Source organism: Dromiciops gliroides, chromosome 4 (assembly GCF_019393635.1).
Source record: "Dromiciops gliroides isolate mDroGli1 chromosome 4, mDroGli1.pri, whole genome shotgun sequence".
In the NCBI taxonomy this organism is placed as follows: Eukaryota; Metazoa; Chordata; class Mammalia; order Microbiotheria; family Microbiotheriidae; genus Dromiciops; species Dromiciops gliroides.
In genome coordinates, this window is record NC_057864.1 from 475,555,371 (window position 1) to 475,581,432 (window position 26,062).

The 26,062-nt window shown below is 45.6% G+C and overlaps 1 protein-coding gene across 6 annotated transcripts in view; it reads right to left on the reverse strand.

Moving 5' to 3' along the window:
• The window catches only part of CLIP2 (CAP-Gly domain containing linker protein 2), a 162,191-nt gene that overhangs the window by 135,295 nt on the left and 834 nt on the right, over positions 1 to 26,062 (reverse strand). For 4 of the 6 annotated variants that reach the window (XM_044001978.1, XM_044001977.1, XM_044001975.1 and 1 more), the window contains exon 2: positions 6,187 to 6,275. The exons of the other annotated variants lie outside the window; for them this stretch is intronic. The gene's annotated coding sequence lies outside the window, so the exon portion shown is untranslated. The remainder of the gene's footprint in view (positions 1 to 6,186; positions 6,276 to 26,062) is intronic. 6 annotated transcript variants of the gene reach the window in all.

Genomic DNA, 26,062 nt, shown 5'->3' on the forward strand with positions numbered 1-26,062 from the left:
ATTAGCCTAAGCATTTTCCTATTCAGCTGTCAATCCTCTGGCACTCCTGCAAAGGGAAGAAATTTCTCCCCCCTCCCTTTCCGGCAAATATCACCCTCAGCTTGTCCTACGCCCTCCTCAGGGCCTATCCCAGTTCTTCCTGGGCTCAGCCCAACATCAACCTTCTCTCTTATCACTCAGACTGTTAAAGGTTCAAGGTGCGGCTCATCCGGAAAGAAAGCCTTAAGACTCCCAGGGAAAACTTTCTAATGAAATATTCAAGGCAGTAAGCGAGATTCTGTGGGACAAAGGACTTCCTGGTAACCCTTCAAATACAGGATGTAGACCCTTCTACATGGAGCCCAAGAGAAAGGCATCATGCCTAAAGAAAACAGTTTGAGGACTCTAGCAAAAGGCCTTCCAGGGGCTGAGTTACCATTTTGTCACGTGGACTTCTAAGCTTGAGAGCACTTTCCCCTGGACTGACTCTGTCTCTCTCTGTCTCTCTGTCTTTGTCTGTCTGTCTGTCTCTCCCCCTCTACTCCTCTCTCTCTCTTTCTCTCTGTCTCCCTGTCTTGCACCCCCCCCTCCTTCACTTCCTCTCTCTCTGTCTGTCTCTGTCCGTCTGTCTCTCTCTCTCTCCACACACACACACACACACACACGCACACATATATATATATATACATACACATATATATAGACAGACAGATAGATGAATGATAGATAGATAGATAGATAGATGATAGATAGATAGATAGATAGATAGATAGATAGATAGATAGATAGATAGATAGATAGATAGACAGACAGACGCAAAGAGTGTATCACTGGTTTGGAAGGATGTTTTGTATCAACTATTCTTAAATGACCTTAGTAAGTACCCCTTTCTAAAAATTAACTGGGTCTGGCTAACTAATTGATATCAATAGATAATCATGGGTGGGAGCTCATGAGCTATTGGGGAGAAAACCCAATCTTGTGCTCTTCAGAGCTAGCCTTAGGTCCCCTGAGGGAAGTTAACAGCAGCCATGCTGGTGACCCAGCCTGCCAGTTTAAGTGTCACTTGGGAGAGTTAGTTCTGATGTTGATTGAGAACTTTCATTTCTCAGTCTTCAGTGGCTGTGGCTAAAGTACCCATAGATGTGATTACTAGGCCACGTTTCCACAGCAGTTGCTTCCTGAGTTGATGGCTGCAGGTCAGGGCTGGGACTCTGCCCTTCCCACCAAGAATCACTTGCACAATGAACACTCTTAGTCAGGAGCCAAGAAACCCATTTATCTAAATTGTAGCAAAACAAACATCAAGAAAGCATACATGGGGAAATACAAGTCGGACTATACAAATGAAGGAGCTCTCCCATTGGGAAAGAGGCAATCCAGCTCAACCAAAAGAGAGTCTTAGATCTCACTCAAGAGGAAATTCCCAGTGTCTAGTGTAAGAAGTTGGGGATCTGGCTATGATGGACAACACCAGCTCCTTCTTGAGTCAACTTCTTCCCAGAATCTTTTCCTTCAGCAAACTAAAGTGGGGTTGGCATCATCCATCTTCTCTCTTTAGGCTGGAAGTCAGCAGTGCCTGAAGAATCCTGAAATAACCACTTGAGCTCAAAGAGAGTGAACCTTTCTTCTTGCCCAGTGTAGACAACTCCATCCCAGTGCTCACATGGGTGCAGAACACTGATCTCCACCAGTGAAGAGAAAGTCCTTTATCAATGGACTTTGGGACTTAGGTTGTCTCCGTTATTCACATTTTTGAGCTCTACAATCCAACAACACTGTCCTTCCTCCAGTTCCTGACACACAACATTATTCCCTATGCCTGGAGTGCACTCCCACCCCTCAACCTTCATAAAGGTCTTTAAGCAAAGCTCATCGAGAGTAGGAAGTGTTTCATTCTTTGCCTTTGTATCCTCAGTGCCTACCATAGTTCCTGGAATATAGTCATTGTTTAATAAATGCTTGCTAGTTGATTGGTTATAGTGGGCATTCCTTTTGGATAGTAATTGGACCAGGAGGCCACTAAGATTCCTTATGACTCTTAAAAACTCCATGACTCTTTGCCCCCAAGGCTGAGGTCGAGAATGAGATGGATGGATGGATGGATGGATGGATGGATGGATGGATGGATGGATGGATGGATGGATGGATGGATAAATGAATGGATGGATGGATGAATGGATGAATGGATAGATGGATGGATGGATAGATGGATAGATGGATGGATGGATGGATGGATGGATAGATAAATGAATGGATGGATGGATGAATGGATAGATAGATGGATGGATGGATAGATGGATAGATGGATGGATGGATGGATGGATAGATAAATGAATGGATGGATGGATGAATGGATAGATAGATGGATGGATGGATAGATGGATGGATGGATGGATGGATAAATGAATGGATGGATGGATGGATGGATGGATAGATAAATGAATGGATGAATGGATAGATAGATGGATGGATGGATGGATAGATGGATAGATGGATGGATGGATGGATGGATGGATAGATAAATGAATGGATGGATGGATGGATGGATAGATAGATGGACGGATGGATAGATGGATGGATGGATGGATAAGTGAATGGATGAATGGATGGATGGATAGATAAATGAATGGATGGATGGATGAATGGATGAATGGATAGATAGATGGATGGATGGATGGATGGATGGATGGATGGATGGATGGATGGATGGATGGATAAATGAATGGATGGATGAATGGATGGATAGATAAATGAATGGATGGATGGATGAATGGATGAATGGATAGATAGATGGATGGATGGATGGATGGATGGATGGATGGATGGATGGATGGATGGATGGATAAATGAATGGATGGATGAATGGATGGATAGATAAATGAATGGATGGATGGATGAATGGATGAATGGATAGATAGATGGATGGATGGATGGATAGATGGATAGATGGATGGATGGATGGATGGATAAATGAATGGATGGATGTATGGATGGATAGATAGATGGACGGATGGATAGATGGATGGATGGATGGATGGATAAATGGATGGATGAACAGATAGAGATAGCTTTACACATGTGTATATATATTGCATATACTGATATATGTACTTGTTGTTTCTCCTATAAAATCTAATCTCCTTGAGGACAGGCACCATCTGATTTTTATCTTTGTGTCTCACCTAGTGCCCAGTATATAGTGGACACTTAATAAATTCATGTCAATATAATGATTCAAAGCCTTGTTCTGTTTTTTGGCCCCAAGTCCGGAGCTCCTTCCCATATGATGCTGTATTTCCCGCAGATGTTTAATGAATGCTAATTGAATGTCTTGCGCCTCACTGACCTAGATTTGGAGAACCCAGGATTTTTAGGGGAGTCTGGATAGAGACAGGAACAAGAACTGGATCTGGGATTTCATTAGGAACTCCCAGGTAAAGAAATTCTTTCTATCAATGTAGGTTGGCACTTCCTCTGCAACTTACAATAGAAAATCACCTGGAGTTTTGAGAAGGAAAGTAACTTGCCCAGGGTCATCCAACCATGATATGTCAGGGGTTGGGCTCGAGCCCAGATCTTCCTGACTTGGAGGCAGTCTCTCTACCCACCATAGCAATCATCTCCAATGCTCTGAGGAGAAGAGAGAGGTCTTTTGGACCTTGAGGTGCCCAGCCCAGGGGCTGACCCCCTGTCCAAAGAGCCCAGAGCCCTGCCATCACTCTCTCTGGGTCAGGGAACTTGACCCCTGGGATCCGATCCTGTCTATGTTTGGGAAATTGACTAGCCGACAGCTGGAGAGAAACCAAACCAAACAAAACAAAAACTGAAAAGGAGAAAAAATGGTTAAGTGTGCCTAAGGAAGCTCCCAGCAGCCAAGGCATTAATTATCTCAGCCAAGCTAAGCCTGTGACAATGACGTACTTGGGTTGTTTTTTTTTTTTTTAAGCCCACAGCTCTGCTGTGAAAAACCAAATTTTCCATGAGAAGTTGAATGGGAGACACTGTGCCCAGTGACTGGGTTTCTGTGACCAGATCTTGCTTTGGTCTTCAAGCCAAGATGCTATGTGAGATGCTGAAGAAAACCTGAATTCGGCAAATTTGGATTGTTCAGGACCTTTGGCTGGAGTGAGAAGAATGCAGAATCAGAGTCAGCTGGGATCTGGGTTTGAATCCTAGCTCTGACACTTGGGCAAATAGTTTCACCTCTCAATCTCCCCATCTGGAAAATGGGGACAATAATCCTTGAACTGCTTATCCTACAGGATTATTGTGATAAAAGGCAGAGGAATATAGTGGAGAGGAGGCACTAGGTGCAAACTAGGTGGTGCAGTGGATAAAGAGCAGGACCTGGAGTCAGGAAGACCTGAGTTAAAATCTAACCTCAGACACTTATTAGCTGTGTGACCCTGGGAAAGTCACTTAACCCTATTTACCTCAGTTTCTTCATTTGTCAAATGCGCTGAAAAAGGAAATGGCAAAACCACTCTTATACCTTTACCAGGAAAACCTGGAGGTCACAGAGAATCAGACATGACTGAAGAACAACACAGTGGAAAGAGCAATTGGAGTCAGAAGACCTGAGTTTGAATCTTGGTTCTGTGACTTACTGTGTGACTTTGGACAAGTCCCTGTACCTGAGTTTTTTCATCTGTAGAATGAGGATGATTTCTTGGGTCCCTTCCACTTTCACCCTCTAGCATCTTATGATTAGCGGTTTGTGACCTCAGGGAAATCACTTCATGTCTCCAGCTTCAGCTTTCTCATCTGTAAAATGTGGGTGTTGCACCCGATGGGCCTTGAGGGGCCCTCCAGACCTAGCTGTATGATCCTATGGTGTCCAGAAGCCTAAATCTACCATCTTAGGAAAGCCTTCTTTAAAAAAAAAAATCTTTTATCAATTCCTTTTTGTCTTCACATTTTAGTTATTTCCCACCCTCCTCCAGATTGGACCCATCCTCGTGACAAAGAAAACCAGTTAAGCCAAAATGTCCAGTACACAAACTGTACCGGACAATGTAGGGAACAGAACGTTGTATGGGGTGACCCGAGTCAGACGGAAGCACTGTAGCAGATGTATCTGCTTAACTGTTTCTCTTTGCCAAGGATGGGGACTTGGGGAGGGGGCGGGGAGAAGGGGTCAGAATGGAATCCGGGTCAAACCTTCTTCACACTTAATTTGTTGGCTACATTCATAATGGGAAGACATGTTCAACTTCAGTTAGAGGTTAGTGAAAATTAAGGTGTCATTTTCTCCCTGAGTTCACAGATGCCCCAAAATCTACAAGGAAGAGGGAGATCTGTTGATCTCAGGTCAAGAATTCTTTTTTTTTTTTTTGGCGGGGCAATGGGGGTTAAGTGACTTGCCCAGGGTCACACTGCCCCCTGGTTAAGAATTCTTTACCTAAAAAGAAGAGTTTCCCCCCACCATGCTTTCTTGCCCCAGAAATAGCTGTGATAGGGGCAGCTGGGTGGCACAGTGGATGGAGCACTGGCCCTGGAGTCAGGGGTACCTGAGTTTGAATCCGGCCACAGACACTTGACACTTGCTGGCTGTGTGACCCTGGGCAAGTCACTTGACCCCAATTGCCTCACTAAAAAAAAAAACCCAAAAAACAAACAAGAAATAGCTGTGATAAAAAGACAAATGGTGCTGATAAAACTTTTTAAAACGTATTTTTAATGAGGGGTTTGGAATCAGTGACCCCTAAAGTTCTTTCAGCTTCAATCTGTGATCATCTGGTCCTTCGGATGAAAACATCCCTTTCTGTGCATTTTCCAAGTCATGACATCTTCCTTCAGAACTTGCTGACCAGGACAGCTTTTTGGTGAGGCAGCAGAGGGAATCAAGTTAGTCACTTTTGGTTAACCCTGGAGAAAGGATTGTGGGATATTAGAGCAGATCTGGGTCAAAGGAAGGCTTGGCTAATGGAAGGTTGGGGGAGTGGGGAGTATTCCTAGGTTATCACTTTTCCAGAACCTGCCCGATCTTCATTAACTTGGAGAGTTGAGGCTGGTGTGATGTCATTCTCTAATGATCTCCAAGCACTCAGGGGGGAAGAGTTCACCCCAGTACTGAACGGGGGCAGGGAAGGAGTCATCTTCTGTTCTTTACGAAGGAGGTAACTAAGGGTCTTGGAGAAATAATAATAATCTTAGACCGTGGCTTGCTGTGATCCAAAGGCTTACAGTGAGCCAAAGACTTACCCTTGGGGATTGTCCAGATGATCTTCACAAAGGCTAGGTCAGTACCTGACCACTGTCAGGGCCTCAGGTCACAGCTGCTCCCAGGCCTCCTTTGGAAAGGGACAACAAATGGAGAGTGTCACCATCCCTCCTCTCCCCACTGCGCTATTGGACACACGTTCTATCATCCCCTGAGGGAACTTGGCAAGACTTAGGGATGAATAATGTCATGTCACCTTCAGCACAGACCTTTCCCCAAGTTCTATCAAATCTTCCTCTGTGAGAGTGAAAGAGCAATTCCTGCCAGAGGGGAATGTGAACGAATGACAGCAAATAGTGGCCACGTGCTTCCCACTCCCCCAAGAAGGGTGCTATGAGAATAAGGGCCACGTCATCATCATTGGGTTACACCATCATCCTTACTATGTCAATATCTCCAAGGCATCAGAGAAGGGATAAGCCAGGTGAGACCCATCAAGAATAGGAAGAGGGGGAGCTAGGTGGCGCAGTGGATAGAGCACCAGCCCTGGATTCAGGAGGACCTGAGTTCAGATCCAGCCTCAGACACTTAGCAATTACTAGCTGTGTGACCCTGGGCAAGTCACTTAACCCCAGTTGCCTCACCAAAAAAAATAAAAAAGAATAGGAAGAGGATAGGTCTAGGGATCATAAGACCTGGGGTTGGGCCTCAGCCTTGCCTCCAACCTTGTGTGATGTTGGACTAATCTCCCCCCTTTCTCTGAGCATTGTTTTCTTCTATAAATGTAAAATTTGGGCAAAAATCACTGGCCCAGGGGCAGCTAGGTGGAGCAGTGGATAAAGGACTGGCCCTGGATTCAGGAGGACATGAGTTCAAATCTAGCCTCAGACACTTGAGACTTACTAGCTGTGTGACCCTGGGCAAGTCACTTAACCCCCATTGTCCTGCAAAGAAAAGGAAAAAAAATCACTGGCCCTCAGAGCCTGTCCAATCCAACCTTCTCACTTTATATATTGGGAAACTGAAGCCTATTAAGGTGAAATGACCCTGGGATCTTAACTTTAGGGTCAGAAAAGGTCTCAGAGGCCATCCACTCCAATGCCTTCATTGTACAGGATGGTGGCACGCTCCCTATCAGAGAGGTGGGAATGGTCAGAGTCGAGATTTGAACCAGGTCCTCTGCCTCTACAGCCAGTGCCTATGTCCCTGTATCAATAAGGTCCTTCTAGCGCTGCCACTCTGGAGTTCATAAATCTAAGATGGAAAACTGAGGGAAGAAAAAAAAAAAAGAAAACTGAGGGAAGATCTTATAACAAATGAAGAAACCAATGATCTTATAACAAATGAAGAAACAAATGATCCAGGCCGCAAAAGGGGAGAGGGGGGAGACACAGAGCAAGAGAAGGAAAATCAGTCAATCAGTCAGTCGATAAACATTCATTAAGCACCTACTATGTGCCAGGCACTGGGTTACAAAGCTATCAGAAAAGCCCTTCAAGGCAATACCGCACACTTCATTAATGGTCATTTGGGTGGAGCCAGAGTGACTCCAACCTATTATATAGAAAGATGAAGAAGTCAGAGGATGAAAAAAAAAATCAATTTTAACCCAAGAATTTGGATTATCCTCCCCCTCCCTCTCCTTTCAAATCCTCCTCTGAGGCCTCTCCCTTTCATGGAGGTCAGTCTGGGCTCTTGAAGGTGAAATCGATGGAGCGCAAATACTTGGAAGTCCAGAGAGGCTCAGCATATGGGCCTAGTGACAGATGTCTGTTGACCAAGGACCAGCCTAGTTAAGTGCAGAGGGCTCATCACCATATTATCCACAGGGTGAAGAAGTGTTTGGCCATGGCAAGGCTTAAAGATTCTACTCAGACCCGGCAGGGTTGCAATCTGTATTGGTGAACAGAGCACTCACACTGAGAAGATAGATCATAAATTCTGGAAGTTTGATGGTTAAACATGGTTTGGTACCGGGTCCAGTTTTGAGGTCAAAATGGGAGCTTCCTGACCCTATTGAAGCTGCATGGTTAATCATATTTCCTCCTTTTCTTTCCTAAATGCTGCTTATTTTATTTTTAAAATGCTGCTAATGAGATTATCAACAACCATCTGGAAAAAAATGTTCAAAATCACTTACCGTAGGGAAAATGCAAATTGAAACAACTCTGCAGTATTGTCTCACACCCATCAAATTGTCAAAGAAGGGGGAAAGATGAAGAAACTCACCAGTAATGGTGTCATGGGAAGACAGACACAGTACTACACTTAGTGGGCAGTGCAAAGGCCTGGCCATTGGAGAATACAATTTGGAATTAATCAAGAAAAATTATAAACTCAGTAATCCCACCTCTGGATTTTCTCCCTAAAGAGTAAATTGTTTGTTTTACCCACCCTTTCATTTTATTGGTATTGTGAGGTCCCAGTAAGGATCCATGATCTTGAAAAGTCATTCAACTTCCTTGGCCTCAGTTTCTTCATCTGTAAAATGAAGGGTTGAACTAGATATCCTCTAACATCTTTTCTAGATCTAGATTTATGTCCTGAGCAAGTCCTATAACTGTGCCTCAGTTTCCTTATCTGTAAAATGAAGGGATTGGGCTAGCAAGATGACTTCTAAGGTCCCACCCAGCTCGAGATCTGTGTACCCTTGAACTTCCTCTACCAAGGCCGACCAGCAGTTCTGAAATTAGAGAGCTGGGGGCGGGGTGGGAGTGGGGAAGAATTCAGACTTAGTGATTTGCCCAGGCTCACACAGCTGATAAGTATCAAAGACAAGACTTGAACCCAGGGCTCTCTGATTGTCTGTACACTACATCAACATTGCTTATCAGGAACTCAAAAAGATTACTAATAAAAGATCCATCTGTCTAGAAGCAGCCATAGTAACATTACAGGTAATAGCGAAGTATTAGAAATGAACTTTGGGCAGCTAGGTGGTACAGTGGATAGAGCACTGGCCCTGGAGTCAGGAGTACCTGAGTTCAAATCTGGCCTCAGACACTTAACACTTACTAGCTGTGTGACCCTGGGCAAGTCACTTAACCCCAATTGCCTCACCCCCCCAAAAAAAAATGAACTTTGTGTGCAAAAAGTTGGTACAAACTGTGGTATCTGAATGTAATGAAATATTACTTTGCCATTGGGAGAGATAAGAATGCAAAATAATGTGGAAAGAGGGGTATGAAATGTGGAAGAAGGAAGAAAGATAAACTGTAAGAACAGGAAACAACAAGGTAAATAAAGTCACCTCAGATTGAATACAGAAGAAACCAAGGATACTCCAGTAACTTGCAAAGTTACATCAGTTATAATCACTCTGTTAGGGTGCTTTGTGTAACAATTTGGGGGATCTTCAGGATCATGGAGACAGAACCGGAATGTACCTTGGAGATTATGCCATGGAATGGTTCTCATTTAGTCATTCAAGAACCCCTTGGACGCTCACAACAATGTCTAAGTCAGGGGAAGGGGTGGGGTGGCACTAAAATTTTTAATGGCACCTTAAGTAATAAATAATTGCAGAATATTTTGAGTAGTATATTAAATTAGGGCAGCCAGGTGATTCAATGGATAGAATGCTGGGCCTGGAGTCAGGAAGACTCAGCTTCCTGAGTTCAAATCCAGCCTCAGACACTTCCTAGCTGTGTGACCCTAGGCAAGTCACTTCACCCTGTTTGCCTCAGTTTCCTCATCTGTAAAATGAACTGGAGAAGGAAATGGCAGACCACTCCAGTATCTTTGCCAAGAAAACCCCAAAATGAGGTCACAAAGACTGAAATAACTGAACAACATGAGTAAACCTATCTGCAGGATGGTTCCCAGAAGGCTATATACATACTGAAAATTTACAAATCTAGAGTTAGAAGTGACCTGAGAAGCCATCCCAGTCCAACCTCATCATTTTACAGATAAGGAAACTGAGGCACAGGAGAGTCTCATAAGAAATATGAGAGGGGGCAACTAGGTGGCGCAGTGGATAAAGCACTGGCTCTGGATCCAGGAGGACCTGAGTTCAAATCCAGCCTCAGACACTTGACACTCAATTAGCTGTGTGACCCTGGGGTAAGTCACTTAACCCTCATTGCCCTGCCAAAAAAAAAAATGTCAGAGACAAGCTTGGCATGGCTATGTACAACACAACAGTATGTGTTGACCTCTGGTTGTTCAGTAATCATGGGAAGTACCCACAGAGAAATCTAGGGAGACTCTCCCTGCCCAGAACAGTGGGGTGTGTGTATGGGTTTGGCCTTCCGGGAGTCAGCAATAATGGACCGAATCCAAGTCTACCACAAATCAAGAGAAAAGAGCTCCTGGTGAATCCTCAGCCTGCTCCCAAAGCCATCAGAGGGTGGGTGCCTGAGGACAGAGTCCAGCCTTCAGCGAGTCATTGCTCCTTCAGCTCAGGGCTCAGCACTGCAGTCCCTCCGGCAGCCTGACTAGGGCCCACAGAAGAAATGGATGCCTGTTTTACACTGTTTTCTTCACCTGCTTGATTCTGTCACCGTTTTCCTCCCAGCCAGCGAGATCGGTCGACCCGACAGCGGTCCCCCCAGCCGCCCTTCCCCACCCCTAAGCCACTCATCAATTTGAGCCTTGAGCCCCCTCACACTTTTCTTCCTCTCGTCTTCCGGCAGAGCAGAACATCTTCGTGGGAGAAGCCTGGAGCTGGGGGAGGACCTTGGAATCTTTCTAATCCAACCCTAGTCCAACCCTGTCATTGACCGAGGATTGAATGGAGGCCAAGGGAGGATTGATTCATGGACTCCTAGGACCAGAGCTGGAAGGGCTCGGAGAGCTTCTCTCACCCCCACGGTTTACAGAGGAAGAAGCCCAGGGAAGCCAGGGGACTTACCCAAGAACACACAAGTAGGAAGTCTCAGAGCTGGTGTTTGAACCCAGGTCCATCCCACAAACTCTGCTTACCCTGGCCTGAAAATGGTGCAGCCCAACTTGAACCAAACTCTCTGGATGAAGGAAAAGCAAGAAGGGATGGAGAGAGGGGGCAGCTAGGTGGTGCAGTGGGTAAAGCACTGGCCCGGGATTCAGGAGGTCCTGAGTTCAAATCCGGCCTCAGACACTTGACACTTACTAGCTGTGTGACCTTGTGCAAGTCACTTAACCCTCATTGCCCCAGAAAAAAAAAATGAGATAGTGAGAATACTGGAATGAATCTACCTCCTATCTGGGTGACCTTGGGTCTGCCCTCTCTGTGGCTCAGTCGCCTCCTCTATAAATGCCGGTGGTAGATGCCTAAAGACCCTTTCAGTCCTGACATCCTTGAAGCCTAAGGAGGAATAGGGTAGCTTCTCCTGGCTCAGAGGACCTGGGTTCAAATCCCAAACTTACCAATTTAGTTCTTGAAAGGGACAGTTTGTCATTCAGTTGTGGCTGCCTCTTTGCGACCCGTTTGGGGCTTTCTCGGCAAAGATCCTGAGGTGGTTTGCCATCTCTTTCTCTAGGTGAAAGAACCACAAGGACCTTCTATACCAACCTCCCCATTTTACAGATGAGGAAACTGAGGCTCAGAGAAATAAAACAGCTGGTCCCTAGAAGGGCCAGAAGAAAAGTCAAACCCAACTTCTCTGACCTGGAAATGCTCCTTCCACCGGGAGCAAAATAATGCGTGAGGGGAGATGGAAGGAATCCTGAATGTCTCGCGGACGGCTATAACCTGTCTCGTATGGTTCATAGATTGTTTCACACGTGCTCAGCTCCCCTGCTAGACTCCAAGCTTCCCGGGACAAAATCTGGATGCGTCTCCTCTTTTATCAGCCTCTGCCTGGACACATAAAGGAGTTAGACCCCCTAACATCCCTCTCAGCTCTGGCTCCATGATCCCAGTGAAGTTAAATGAGATTCTTTCAGGCATAGGTGCCCTTCATTGTGGGGAATGGGACAATTCCCCCAATCTCGAGACGGGAGGAAATCTGCCTTTTCCCACTTCTCCCTGGTGGGGGTGGCAAAGAAAGTTTCAGAAACGCCGCCCCCGGCCCCCACATCCTCAGGCCTTGATCAGTCTGCTTGAGGGCTGTCCTGGGCCCCCAGAGTTTTACTTGCATGGCACCTCTTCCTTTCACACAAACCCCAGACCTGTTCCCAAGAAATCAGGGGGTTGCAAGCAGCACTCCCTGCAGCAAGAAAGCCTGGGGTCGGGGCAGCTAGGTGGCGCAGTAGATAGAGCACCGGTCCTGGAGTCAGGAGGACCTGAGTTCAAATCCAGCCTCAGACACTTAACACTTACTAGCTGTGTGACCCTGGGCAAGTCACTTAACCCCAATTGCCTCACTAAAAAAAAAAAAAAAAAAAAAAGAAAGAAAAAAAGAAAGCCTGGGGTCCCCCTAGTGCTCCCACCCCCTTGGGGCTTGTGGTCCTGTGGATTTTTAAAACTCAGACTGGCTAGTCAGTGATCTGGTGTATGGGCATCCATTGAGCTCAGGTAAGTTTCTAACGCAGAGCTATTGAGGCTGCCGGTAGCTGCAGAAAGTGGGGCTGCTATCAGCACTCCACCCAAGCACATCCCTGGGGCTGGGGGAGAGCAGCACCCACGGGCTCCTGTGACAGATTATCCCCAGGAAAACCCCACTTTGGAGACAGCATCTGCTCCTTAATGATGTTCCCACTCTGGCTTGTTTTTGTTTGTTTTTTTAACTCAATTTTCCAGCTGGATTGATGGAGCCGTGAGGTCAAAAGCCTGCTCAAGGTCACACCCAATGATGGTTCCTTATTATCATTCATTTACTCTGAGCTCTGGGAAAGCAAGAAGGGTGAGAGGTGAGACTTGAGCAGAGAAAATGCCTGCCACAAACCATCAGCCTGGAATCATTCTAGGGACGAAAGAGACCCCAAGGGGACATCTCTGCTCTGCTTTACAGAAAGGTAAATCAAGGCAAGAAAGGTCCCATACTGAGCAAACTAGAGAAGCACAAACTAGGGCAATGACTGAACAAACTATGTATGTAAAAGAACAGGACAGGGGGCAGCTAGGGGGAGCAGTGGATGAAGCTCTGACCCTGAATTCAGGAGAACCTGAGTTCAAATCTAGTCTCAGACACTTGACACTTACTAGCTGTGTGACCCTGGGCAAGTCACTTAACCCTCATTGCTCTGCCAAAAAAAAAAAAAAAGAACATGACAGTGCTGACTGATATAACAAAGTGAAGGATTCAGAAAAGCAGGAGAAGGAGTGGGAAGTGGCTTGGCCTAGAGGGAAAAGCATTAGGTTTGGAGTAAAAAACCTGAGTTCAAATCTCAGTTCTGTCAATTCCTGATTGTGTGACCTTGGATAAGTCACTGAACCTCCTATGGCTTCACTTTCCTCATCTGTAAAATGAGGGAATTGGAATGGATGACCTGTAAGGTCCCTTCTGGTGATATCTGTGATCTTGATATTTGTGGTAATACTTGTATGTGGACAGAGTCCTCAAGTTGGAATTCTGAAGAACTGTGTTCAAATCCAACCTCAGACTCTTCTGAGCTCTGCAATCCTGAGCAAGCCACTTAACCTCATTCAAAACAATGGTACCTATTTCATAATGTTATTGTGAAAATCAAATGAGACTATATATATATATAATATATATATACATACACACACACACACACACACACATATATATATAGAAAGAGAGAGAGAAAAGAGGAGAGAGAAGAGAAAAGGGGAGAAAGATAAAAGAAATCAGAGAGAAAAGAGAGGAGGGAAAAATAGAGAGAGCTTTTCCAACCTTAAAGTGCTAGCTATTATTATATGAAGTAACCCATAAAATGCTAGCTAAGGTTATATGAACTGACAGAGGACAGAAAAGCAACCCAAGGGAGACACTACCCACAGTAACTACAACCAAGCAAATGAAGGCAGAGCTAAAATGCAAAACAAAACTCAGGGCCAGGGCAAAGACCACAATTGGTTACAGATGACTGATGTTGGAACCCACTTCTTCTTGGGGGGGTGGGGAGGTGGGGGGCCATGGGGACAGAAATGTACATACTCTTGTCAGTCATTGTCACTGTATCAGACATTCTTGTTTAATGAGAGGTCATCATTATAAGGAAAGGGACTATGGCAGTGAGGGGGATTATTGGAAAGTAAGGTCTAAGGTCTAAGAAATAAGGTGTGGGGCGGCTAGGTGGCATAGTGGATAAAGCACAGGCCCTGGATTCAGGAGTACCTGAGTTCAAATCCGGCCTCAGATCCACTAGCTGTGTGACCCTGGGCAAGTCACTTAACCCCCATTGCCCTGCAAAAAAAAAAACAAAAAAAAAACAAAAAAAAAGAAAGAAGGTGTATTTTTAAAATAAGCCAAAGATTGCCACAACTGGGGAGAGGCTAGTGCTAGGATGTCATCTGGAGCCAGATTTATATCACAGAGTAAGAAATATATCCATGAGAGCAAGGTTTGCAAAGGAGCGATAGAGCTCATGGGGAAGCCTACTGCCCCAAGGAACTGAGGCCCATCCTTACATGCTCTGGGGGGACTTGCCTACCAAGGGTTAAATCCATGTGGCCACTTGGGAAGACTCTCAGGCCCCTGTTTCCTGTTGCACTGACTCTCTACCCCCACCCCCGCCCAGTGCCCTTCATTTCCGAAGGGGCCAGGGCCCCCCTCTTTGTTTTGTTGCTTACTCCCCTTCCCTGCCCAGTAATTTATCCCAGATGTTGGTCACCTCACCCTGGTGGGCAGGTCCAAGGTCCCTTTGACATTGCCCCAGAGGTGCTTCCGTTGCTTCCCCTCTCCCAATCACCAGCAGGATTCTACTGCAGCCATCCCACCCACACCCGAAGGACGGACCCATTCTCCTTCAGCCCCAGATGATCTGTCACAAAGAAGGCGGCACCAGGCTCGCTCTGTGGCTAACAGATCTCTGAGCAAGAACGTTCTTTCCCAGGAAAGCATCTGCCTTTTAAGAGTGTGACACCACAATCCTGCCTTGGAATGTCATCCCTGAGAAAATGTATACAGCTCTGCTTGAGTGGAGTCTAAATAGAGAAGATGCTGACCCGGGCCCCAGATTTGGGAGGCTGGCCAAGCTATGCTCTGAATGTGCCGACTGAGGGAACGGAAGCCTCAAGCCCTCCTGGGTTTTTGTCTTCCCTCCTAGAGCCCGTCCCTTCCCATCCCAATAGTTTTACCTAGGAGCCAGCACTTTAGAACAAGATGGAGGCAAGGATTCGTAAGGAGGATGACCACGGCAACTGAGAATTTGGGCCATAACAGAAAAGCCCGGAATCAGGGGACAGAAGGCCAGATTTGGGATCCTGGCATCACCCGTCACCTCAGATTCTTTGTCTGTAAAAACGGGTCATGATGCTGGTGCCTCTCACCTCTCAAAGGTGTCAGAAGGAAAGCAGTGGGTACAGCTTCACCAATATTCCATCTCCTACCTCCCAGCCTTTGTCCAGGCTGCCTCCGTGCCTGGAATGCCCTTCCTCTTAGAAGACTTACTTCTCTTTGAGATTCAGTTCAAGTGGCATTTTCTATAGGCTTTTCCTGATCCCTCCAGCTGCTAGTGTCTCCCCCACCCCCGCCCCAATTTCTCTGTCATTGTTCAGTCATGTCTGACTCTTTGTGGTCCCATTTGGGGTATTCTTGGCACAGATCCTAGAGTGGTTTGCCATTTCCTTCTCTAGCTCATTTTACAGATGAGGAAACTGAGGCAAACAAGGTGAAGTGATTTGCCCAGGGTCACACAGCTAGTAAGCATCTAAGGCCAGATTTCAACTCAGGAACAGGAATCTTCCTGACTCCAGGGTGGGTACTCTATCCACTGTTATCACCTAGCTGTCTAATGTATGTATATATCTATGCCTATATAGTTAATAGATACATTAGTGCATTTGTTTAATTATCGAGTGTGTATATATGTGTGTAGATAGATAGATCGATAGATCGATGGATAGATGGATAGATAGATAGATAGATAGATAGATAGATAGATAGATAGATAGATAGATGATGGATAGATAGATAGATAGATAGATAGATAGATAGATAGATAGATGATGGATGGATAGATAGATAGATAGATAGATAGATAGATAGATAGATAGATAGACAGATAGATAGATAGATAGATAGATAGATAGATAGATATGTACATATAATTGTTAACATGTGATGTCAGCAGGGTAGGGAGCTCCAGGTAAGGAGTGCTCTCTCTCTCTCTCTCTCTCTCTCTCTCTCTTTCTTTCTTCTTTCTCTCTCTTTCCTCTCTTCTCTCTCTCTCCCCTCTTCTCTCCTCTCTCTTCTTTCTCTCTCCTCTTCTCTTCTTTCTTCTTTCTCTCCTTCCTCTCTTCTCTCTCTCCTCTCTCTTCTTTCTCTCTCCTCTTCTCTCTTCTTTCTCTCCTCCCTTCTCTCTTCTCTCTCTCCTCTCTTTTTTCTCTCTCTCTGTTATCTTTCCTTCTTCTGTAGCAACCAACCTTCAGGACTTCACCACTTTTAGTTAGCTACTGAATGAATGCATTAGACACATGTGGGCTTTAGTTGGGATTTTACATAGCTTGCATTTTAATTCTTTGGTTCTTTGCTGTTTCTATTAACCCAAAGCATTATTTTAATAAATGTTATAATACCAGCCAAAAAAAAAGAGCTCCCCAAGCACTGAATAAGTAAATTACTGTGGAAGAATTTGAACTTACTTCTGGGCTCTGGGGACATTTCTCCATCTCTTGCCCTGCTCTGCCTTTTCCCATATAGAAAATATATCTATTTCTATAACTTGTTTAATCACATAGTAAATACTTGATGTGCGTATGTGGGGGAGGAGAGGGCGGAGTGGCCCGAGTTCCAGGCTTGTAACACAGACTCCCTCGGGCCACTCCCTGTGATTCTGTTACCATCTAGTTGCCAATCTCCATCCTTGTAAGGGGTGTCCACAAAAAGATGGTCCAGACTGCCCCCTCCCCCAAAGGCTTCATCTATTAGCTCAATATTTAGCATCCTTCCAACAGTTCACATGCTTCCAAAGGGAGTTAAATACATGGAAACAAACCAAAAGTGCAAGTTTAATAACAAGTGTCAGAATGTCTTGCTCTGTGTGGTACTAGCTCTGAATGCCCGAGATTTTCTCCCTAAGAATTCCCCTTTTCTATTAGAGCACCGTGGAGAGGGATCGGAGTTGGGGTCAGGAGACTTGTATTTGACGACTGGCTCTGTCTCCAACAGTACGAGCTGTGCGACCTCAGGCAACTCACGTTGTTGCCCTTCTGAACCTCAAGTATTGAGTGGATGCTTGCTGACCTCAAGTCATCAAGCATTAGGTGGTGAAGTGGATAGAGCGCTGGTTCTGGAGTCAGGAAGACCTGAGTTCAAGTTCAGCCTCAGACATTTACTAGCTGGGTGACCCTGGTCAAGTCATGTAACTTCTATCAGCTTCAGTTTCTTCATCTGTACAATGGGGGTTATTAACAGCACCTACCTTACAAGGTTGGTGTAAAGTGTTGTTACAAATGCCAGCAATTATTAATATTTGCTCGAGGTGACACAGGTTATACTTGTTAGCGGCAGGATTTGAAACCAGATCCTCCCCACTGCACCATGTTAACAAATCTCTAGCACCCTCTTTCTCATCATCCCAGATGACACCCCCCTGCCTATCTTGGGTGAGGGGGAGAGAAAGGGAGAATGAAGACACTGACACCGACCACACAGACATGGATCTCTCATCCTTTAGTCCTCCAGCTCAGAAAGACAAGGGAGCGCACAGTCAGACCCTCTCACTGCCTGCTCCAGCCTTAGCGCCTTTGAAATATCACCCAGGAGGCAACAGCAACCAAAGCACTAAACCGTTCGTGGTCCCCACAGACGGCCACGGGTTTCCTCCCTTCCTGGCTCCAATAGAGAAGTTCATATTTAATTCATGAAAATGGAGGCCCTGGGAGGTCTCCACACAAAGTGGAAGTAAATATTTAGAGGGGGAGGGAGAGGAATGTTTGACATGAGGCAGGTTATAAACTGCTTCTCGATGGGGAACTGAAGAATGAAATCCCGCCCCCTCTAGCTCCTTTTATAAGAAGAGGATGATGGGATGGGGGACTGCCAGGAGGCAGGCACCGGGGTTCAAGTGCGAATCTGTGTGCCCAGAGGAAGCTTACTTTGCCTGTCCGAGTATCTCTTAACTCCCAGGGCTAAAATGCCCTCAGCCCCTCATTGTGTATTTTAAAACATATTTCTGTGATTTCTAGGCTGGTTTCCTTTTTGCCATCCCCATTCTCTCTCCACCTGTTGCAGTGCCCTCCTCAGGTGACCCCATCTCCCTGGACAAAAAGTGATCTCCCCCTCCTCACACCTTCCCTAGCACCTAGTCTGCTCTCTCTCGGGTAGCGATTTATTTTGTGTGTCATAGGTAGAGAGCTAGACAGATGGATGGGTGGCTAGATAAAGGGCAAGTAAGCAGATACATGATTGACAGATAGATGAATAGAGAGATGGTAGATTAGATAGATGACAGGTAAGTAGAAAAATAGATGACAGATAATAGAGGGCAGACAAATAGGAAGGAAGGAGGGAAGGAAAATAATAGAGGGCAAAGAAAATAGAAGGAAAGATAGCTGGAAAGATGACAGACAAGAAGGAAGGACGAAGTAAAGATAATAGAGAGTGAGTAAATAGAAAAAGAAGAAAAGATAGATAGATAGATAGATAGATAGATAGATAGATAGATAGATAGATAGATAGATAGATGGAAGGATGGCAGACAAGAAGGAAGGAAGGAATGAAGGAACAAAGGAAGGAAGGGAGGAAAGGAAGGAGGGAAGGAAAGAAGGAAGGAAGATAGATAGAGAATAGAGGGCAGGTAAATAGAAAGACGGATAGATAATGAAATGTTTGTTGAGTACATTCTTTGTATCACACTCTGTACTAATTACTAAGCTCTGACGATACAAAGTCAAGCAACAAAAGACAGTCTCTCCTCTCAAAGGACCTGATTTTAATATAAGAAAACAATCGCTAACGGATCTGAAATGGGGGAGTGTCGGGTCAGGCAGCTACGGAGGAGGTTGATGGGCCCAAAGAATGAAGAATGTAGCTGGGAGTGAAGTGAGCGTTGCTTGGGTGACTCATTTAATGGGTGTCTTCACCACCACCATTATTCTTATTGATAAGAGACTCCCTAATGAGAAGGGTCTTTAGTAGAGGCACCTCCAGGGTGGGAAGGAAGCTAGGAAGTGGATGAAGGCTGAAGACTGAGGGGTGGAGCCAGGAGCCTTTTGTCCCGTGTTTTCCAAATAGTGGCTAGTGTGGTGTGGTCCTCCAGCTGATCCCCTTGCCATCTGCCCTACTGCAGCTCCCTCTAAACCACAGAACCGCCAAAGACCAAGCCCCGAGGCAGTTATTTCACTTAGATTCACAACTCACAGGAGCATAGATTTAGAACTGCAGGGGACCTGACGAGTCCAACTCTCTCATTTTAAGAAGAGAAACTGAGGTTCAGAGAGACTTCCCTGAGGTCATAAAGGTAGTAAGTAGCAAAGGTAGGATTGGAACCCAGAGTCACTGACTCCAAAGCCACTGTACCTGTGGCTCGGTTGGCCTGATTGATGAGTGAGTGAGCACAGTCTCAAGGAGCCAATGATCTCTCTCTCTCTCTCTCTTTTTTTTTTTTAGTGAGGCAATTGGGGTTAAGTGACTTGCCCAGGGTCACACAGCTAGTAAGTATCAAGTGTCTGAGGCCGGATTTGAACTCAGGTACTCCTGAATCCAGGGACAGTGCTTTATCCACTGTGCCACCTAGCTGCCCGAGTCAATGATCTCTTGCCGGCCTTTCTATCCTATCCAGCAATCCATACCAACCATCTTCTCACCATCTACCCTGGTAGGGCACCACCCCCTCCACCATTTTCCCATTTCTTCCTTTGTTTGTTGTTAATCTGTCGTTTTCCAGTCACGTCTGACTTTCCATGACCCCATTTGGGGTTTTCTTGGCCATTTCCTTCTTCAGCTCATTTTACAGATGAGGAAACTGAGGCAACAGTGTGAAGTGACTTGCCCAGGGTCACAAAGCTAGTAAGTGTTTGAGGCTGGGTTTGAACTCAGGAAGATGAGTCTTCTTGACTCCAGGCCCAGCTCTCTATCCACTGAGCCACAAGGCACTAAGCACTAAAAAAAAAAAAAAAAAAAAAAAAAAAAAAGTTTTCCATTCATTGTTAGCTAACATTTATAGAGTAAAGAGCTCTCACTGTCTCTGTCTCTCTCCTATGTTCCCTTCCTCTGTAGCACCCACCTTCAAGAGATAGTCCTTTGCAGTTTACAAGGGCACTACACATGTTATCTCATTTGATCCCCATAACAACCCTGTGAGGTAGGCACAATTAGCTAGGAAGTGTCTGAGGCAGGATTTGAACTCTGGTCTTCCTGACTCTATCCTGCTCTCTATCCACAGTGCCACCTAGCTGTGCTATTCATTCATTCATTCCTAGAATGCTCCAAGAGACAAAGGGATATTTCCCATTTAACTCTGTAAACTCTCAACTTTACACAAAGGTCATTTCTTTCACCAACTTCTCTATTTAAAAAACTTTCCGTTTGTCTACCAAAGGAAGTCACGACTCCTCATTCATCCCATCTTTCTGGCTGTATCCCTCACTGGCCCTTTCATGTACTGCCCTCCAGCCAAACTAGACTACACTTTGTCCTCTCTTCTCATCCAGTCTTGTCTGGTCACGGAAGCCTTTGTTCCCAATCTCCTCTGTGTCTGGAAGAGTCTCTCTCCCATCCCTCCCTTTGAGGTCCAGCTCAGTAGATTCCTCCTTCCGCCTGCTCTGCCCCAACACCATCCCAGTAGGTGACAATGATCTCTCTCAGCCCCAGATCTGGGACCCTGTGCCCCCAATAGAGCAAACCACTTGTTTTGCTCATCTGTAAAATGAGAGGTGGACAGGACTGGCCTCTGAGGTCTCTTCCATCTCAGGGCCTACAGCTCTATGATCTATGATCCCCTGATGAGGAATTTGGTGTGTTCCCTTATAGGTGTCCCCCGAAAGTTTTTAAGAAGGGAAGTAGCGTGCTCAGACCTTTACGTTGGGAAGATTATTTTGGCAGCCATTGGGAAGGATGGAACAGAGGCTGAAGGCAGAGAGGTCAGTTAAGTGAAGAAGCCTGAACAAGGATGATGACTGTGTAAGAAGGGCCGAGATGTTTAAGTGACCAAGACTCGACAGCAGATTGAAGGTGGGGATGGTGGCCAAGGGAAGCGTTAAGGTTGACTTGTGGGGTCTAAGATTTAGAGCCAAAAGAGACCTTGGGGGCATCTAATTCATCCTGCTCACCATTTTTTTTTCTTTTTTGTGAGGCAATTGGGGTTAAGTGACTTGCCCAGGGTCACACAGCTAGTAAGTGTTAAGTGTCTGAGGCCGGATTTGAACTCAGGTCCTCCTGACTCCAGGGCCGATGCTCTATCCACTGCACCACCTAGCTGCCCCTCACCTTCATTTTACAGATGAGGAAGATGAGGCAGAGAGAAGTAACTTGGCCAAGGTCACAGAGCTAGAAGCAATAGAGGCTGGATTTGAGCCCAGGTGCACTGCTTCATTCTCTCTGCTGGGTCTGGCACTAGAAGGTTATAAACCTGGATGGCAAGGAGGCTGCTTGTGCCCCAGTGGAGATAGGGACATTTACAGGAGACTGGGAAGAAGACAACAAGTTCAGCTTTGCGATGCCTATGGGACCTCCAGGAGACATCCAATGGGCAGTCAGAGATTCAGGACTGGAGCTAAGGAGGGAGATGAGGATGCAGTGATGTAGACTTGGGAGTCACCTACCTGGAGATGATAATTGAATAATTGAAATGAAATCAGGAGGTGAGAGGGTATAAAGAGAAAAGAGCCAAGGACCCTGGCCAGAGCCTGGGGTGGGGGGAGCCCGTGCTGGGGGAGGCAGTGTGGGACAATGGAAAGAGCACTAGGATCAAATCCCACGAATGATGCCTGTGTGACCTTGGACAAGTCACTTCCCTGACTCTCATTTTTTCAAAAAATTTATTAAAAAAGAGGGCTAGAGTAGACAGCCTCTGAGGATCCTTCCAGCTCTAAGTTTAGATCCTGCCTAGGGGTAGGGAGAGGATGAGAAACTAGAAAAGCAAACATCAGGCAGGTAGAAATGGAATGGGAGGGGGTGGTCAACAGGGTTGGAAGGTCAGGGAGAATAAGGAATAAGGAAAAGGTCTTCTGATTTAGCATTTAGGGTGTTAGTTTCTAGATGTGCCCATTGCAGACCCCCGGGGCCTGAGAAATGAATGGGGGGCCAGGAAGTAGAGACGGGCAGTGTAGAAGGCTCTTACCAGCATTTCCTCAGTGGAGAAGGGAGATGGTGAATGGTTTGCTGGCCGGAACAGCAGGGTCAAGGGAACACAATTACGGAGGTGACAAAAGCTCTCTGGTTAGAATAGAACCTATCGGTGAGGAAGAGCCAGCCAGATGTTAAGACTATTCTGATTTTTGAAACAGACATATAGCATCAGAAAAGTATGTATAAAATGACAGTTTGTAAATCCACTGGGATTTTCAATGTACGAGGACATCCTGATATTTAAAGAAGTCTTTTTTTCTTCTTCTTGGAATCAGCGTCTATAAAGTAAGCCATCGCCACCACCCCTAATTTATTTATTTTTCGTGCAAATCCAAAATTTCAATATGGTGACACTTCCCACCTTTGTTTTAGTATTCCTAGGAGGCAACTAGGCAGTGCAGTTGGGACAGCCAAATGGTGCAGTGGATAGAGCACTGGCCCTGAAGTTGGGAGGATCTGAGTGAAAATCTCACCTCAGACACTTACTAGTAGTGTGACCCTGGCTAAGTCACTTAACCCCAATTGCCTTAAACATCCAGGGCTATCTCTAGTTGTCCTGATATATATCTTGCCACTGGACCCAGATGGCTCTGGAGGAATGAGTGAGGTTGGTGACTCTGCACATCTCTCCTTCACTTAAATCCAATTCACTGCAAATCATGACATCACCCCAAATGTCATGGTCCTCTAAGAAGGAATGAGGCAGGGAGTCATGAAGACCTGAATTCAAAATCTGGCCTCTGACACAAATTAGGTGTGTCACCTTGGGCAAGTCATGTAATCTCCGACTCAGTTTCCTCAATTGTAAAATAGAGATTAATAATAATAATATCTACAGGGGCAGCTAGGTGGCGCAGTGGATAAAGCACTGGCCCTGGATTCAGGAGGACCTGACTTCAAGTCCGACCTCAGACAATTGACACTTACTAGCTGTGTGACCCTGGGCAAGTCACTTAACCCCAATTGCCTCACCAAAAAACCCAAAACAAAACCCATAATAATAATAATAATGCCTATCAGGGGACAACTAGGATCCAGGAGGACCTGAGTTCAAATCTGGCCTCAGACACTTAACACTGTGTGACCCTGGGCAAGTCACTTAACCCTCATTGCTGCACCAACAAAATAAAATAAAATAATAATAATAATAATAATAATAATACCTACCTCCCAGTGTTATTTCAAGGCTCAGATGAGATATTTGTAAACTAAACACTTAATAAATGTCGGTTGATTAACTGAGGTCAGAGACCATTTTTATTTTTGTATCACCAGCATAGTGCTCAGCACATAGTAAGTGCAAAATCATTGCTTGTTGAATTATTTGAGGAGGAAGAGAGTGCTAACCAGGAAGATCAGGAAAGACTTCCCAGAGCAAGTGGCACTAGATTAATTTATGGTGTCAAAGAGTTGCTTGGGGTATGGAGAAGTTACATGGCTAAAAGGCAGGATTTGAACCCAGGTGCTTCTTATTTCAAGGGCCAGCCCTCCATACCATGCCATGCCGCCTCTCCCTTTCCATTTTTACTAACTCTGACACTGACTAACTCAGTGTTATCCATCTTTTTATCGCCCCACCCCCATGCCCCCTCTACTGTGCCTGGAAAGTAAACAGTAGTCACTCCTGAAGTCCTCTTGAGTGAATGAATAAATGAATAGGTGTATACCAAAAGCATCAATCTGTGGACTAAGAAGAACAAACAAAGTGTAATTACAGTACATGGATATATATATTGGAATACTTTAAGAAACAATGAATAGGAGGGCAGCTAGGTGGTGCAGTGGATAAAGCACAGGTCCTGGATTCAGGAGGATCCGAGTTCAAATCAGACCTCAGACACGTGACATTTTCTAGCTGTGTGGCCCTGGGCAAGTCACTTAACCTTCATTGCCTTGCCCCCTACCCCAAAAAACAACCCCACAATGAATAGGAAGAATACAGAGAAGTATGGGAAGACTCATATGAACTAACGTTGAGGAAAAGAGGCAGACCAGGGAAACAAAAAATACAGAGCCTGGTGATGTTGACAGAAAGGAAGCTAAGTGCTTTGTAATTGTTGTGATTAATCCTGACTTGGAGACGAGGGAACACACCTTTCTCCTTTTAAAGGAGAGGTGGGTGGTTATGGGTTTGGACTGCTGCTTATGCTCTTGGTTGGTTTTGCTAAAAGGGAGTTTTTTAGTTTCAAGGGAAGACTGGAGAGAGGACTATATTCCAAAATGAACTTGAAATCAAAACCATGTCAGGGGGGTGGCTAGGTGGCACAGTGGATAAAGCACCGGCCCTGGATTCAGGAGTACCTGAGTTCAAATCCGGCCTCAGACACTTGACACTTACTAGCTGTGTGACCCTGGGCAAGTCACTTAACCCCCATTGCCCCGCAAAAACAAACAAACAAAAAGATATAGAGGAGGGGCAGAGAGGAGGGGCAGCTAGGTGGCGCAGTGGATAAAGTACCGGCCCTGGATTCAGGAGGACCTAAGTTCAAATCCGGCCTAAGATACTTGACACTTACTAGCTGTGTGACTCTGGGCACCCCCATTGCCCTGCCCCCCCCAAAAAAAGATATAGAGGCAATACACACATCCACAGACATACATGGGCAGCTAGGTGGCACAGTGCATAGAGTGCCAGGCCTGGAGTCAAGAAGACCAGGATAGGAGTTCAAATCTGGCCTCAGACACTTACTTAGCTGTGTGACCCTGCCTAGGCAACTCCCTTAACTCTGTTGGCCTCAGTTTCCCCACCTGTAAAAGGAGCTGGAGAAGGAAATGGCAAACTACTTCAGTATCTTTGCCAAGAAAATCCCAAACGTGGTTGCGAATAGTCAGATACAACTGAAAATGACTGAACAACAGCATACACATACACATATGCATATGTAGGTAGTATATGTTCACATATCTATATGTGTGTATATGTATATATTCATATGTGGAAGTTCAGCAAATTTAGACTGTTGTGGCCCAAGATAGGCAGGGGTTTCTTATTTATTTATTTGTTTGTTTTTTTATTTATTTGTTTTTGGTGAGGCAATTTGGGTTAAGTGACTTGCCCAGGGTCACACAGCTGGTAAGTGTCAAGTGTCTGAGGTCAGACTTGAACTCAGGTCCTCCTGAATCCAGGGCCAGTGCTCTATCCACTGCGCCACCTAGCTGCCCCAGGGGTTTCTATTAGGAAGGCTCTCCATAGAAAATGCCTTCCCTCCATAGGGGGCATCCCAGAAAGAACAATGAATCAGAGCAACAAGTCAGAGGACCTGGGTTTGAATCCCAACTCTGGTACACTCAGAAGTGAAGTAACTGGCACAGGGTCCCCAGCCAATATGCCCCAGAAGAGGAAAGACATGAACCTGGATTTTTTTTCCTAGGAGGCTGTCTATCTACCATCATCATCTCTAGCCACTCTACCAGGTACAGTCAATACCAAGTAATGGGCAGGAGGTGGCAGGGGAAGGGGGAAGGTAGGTCACTGGCAGGGAGGGATACCTGAGCTGAACTTTAAAGACAGCTGAGGGGTCCAGGACGTGCAGGTGAGGAGGGAGGGCCTTCCCAGGGTGGGAGACACTGTGCAGATACAGAATTAGAAGTCGGCCGTTTGAATCTAAAATGCATGAGGGAGAGTGATCTATGA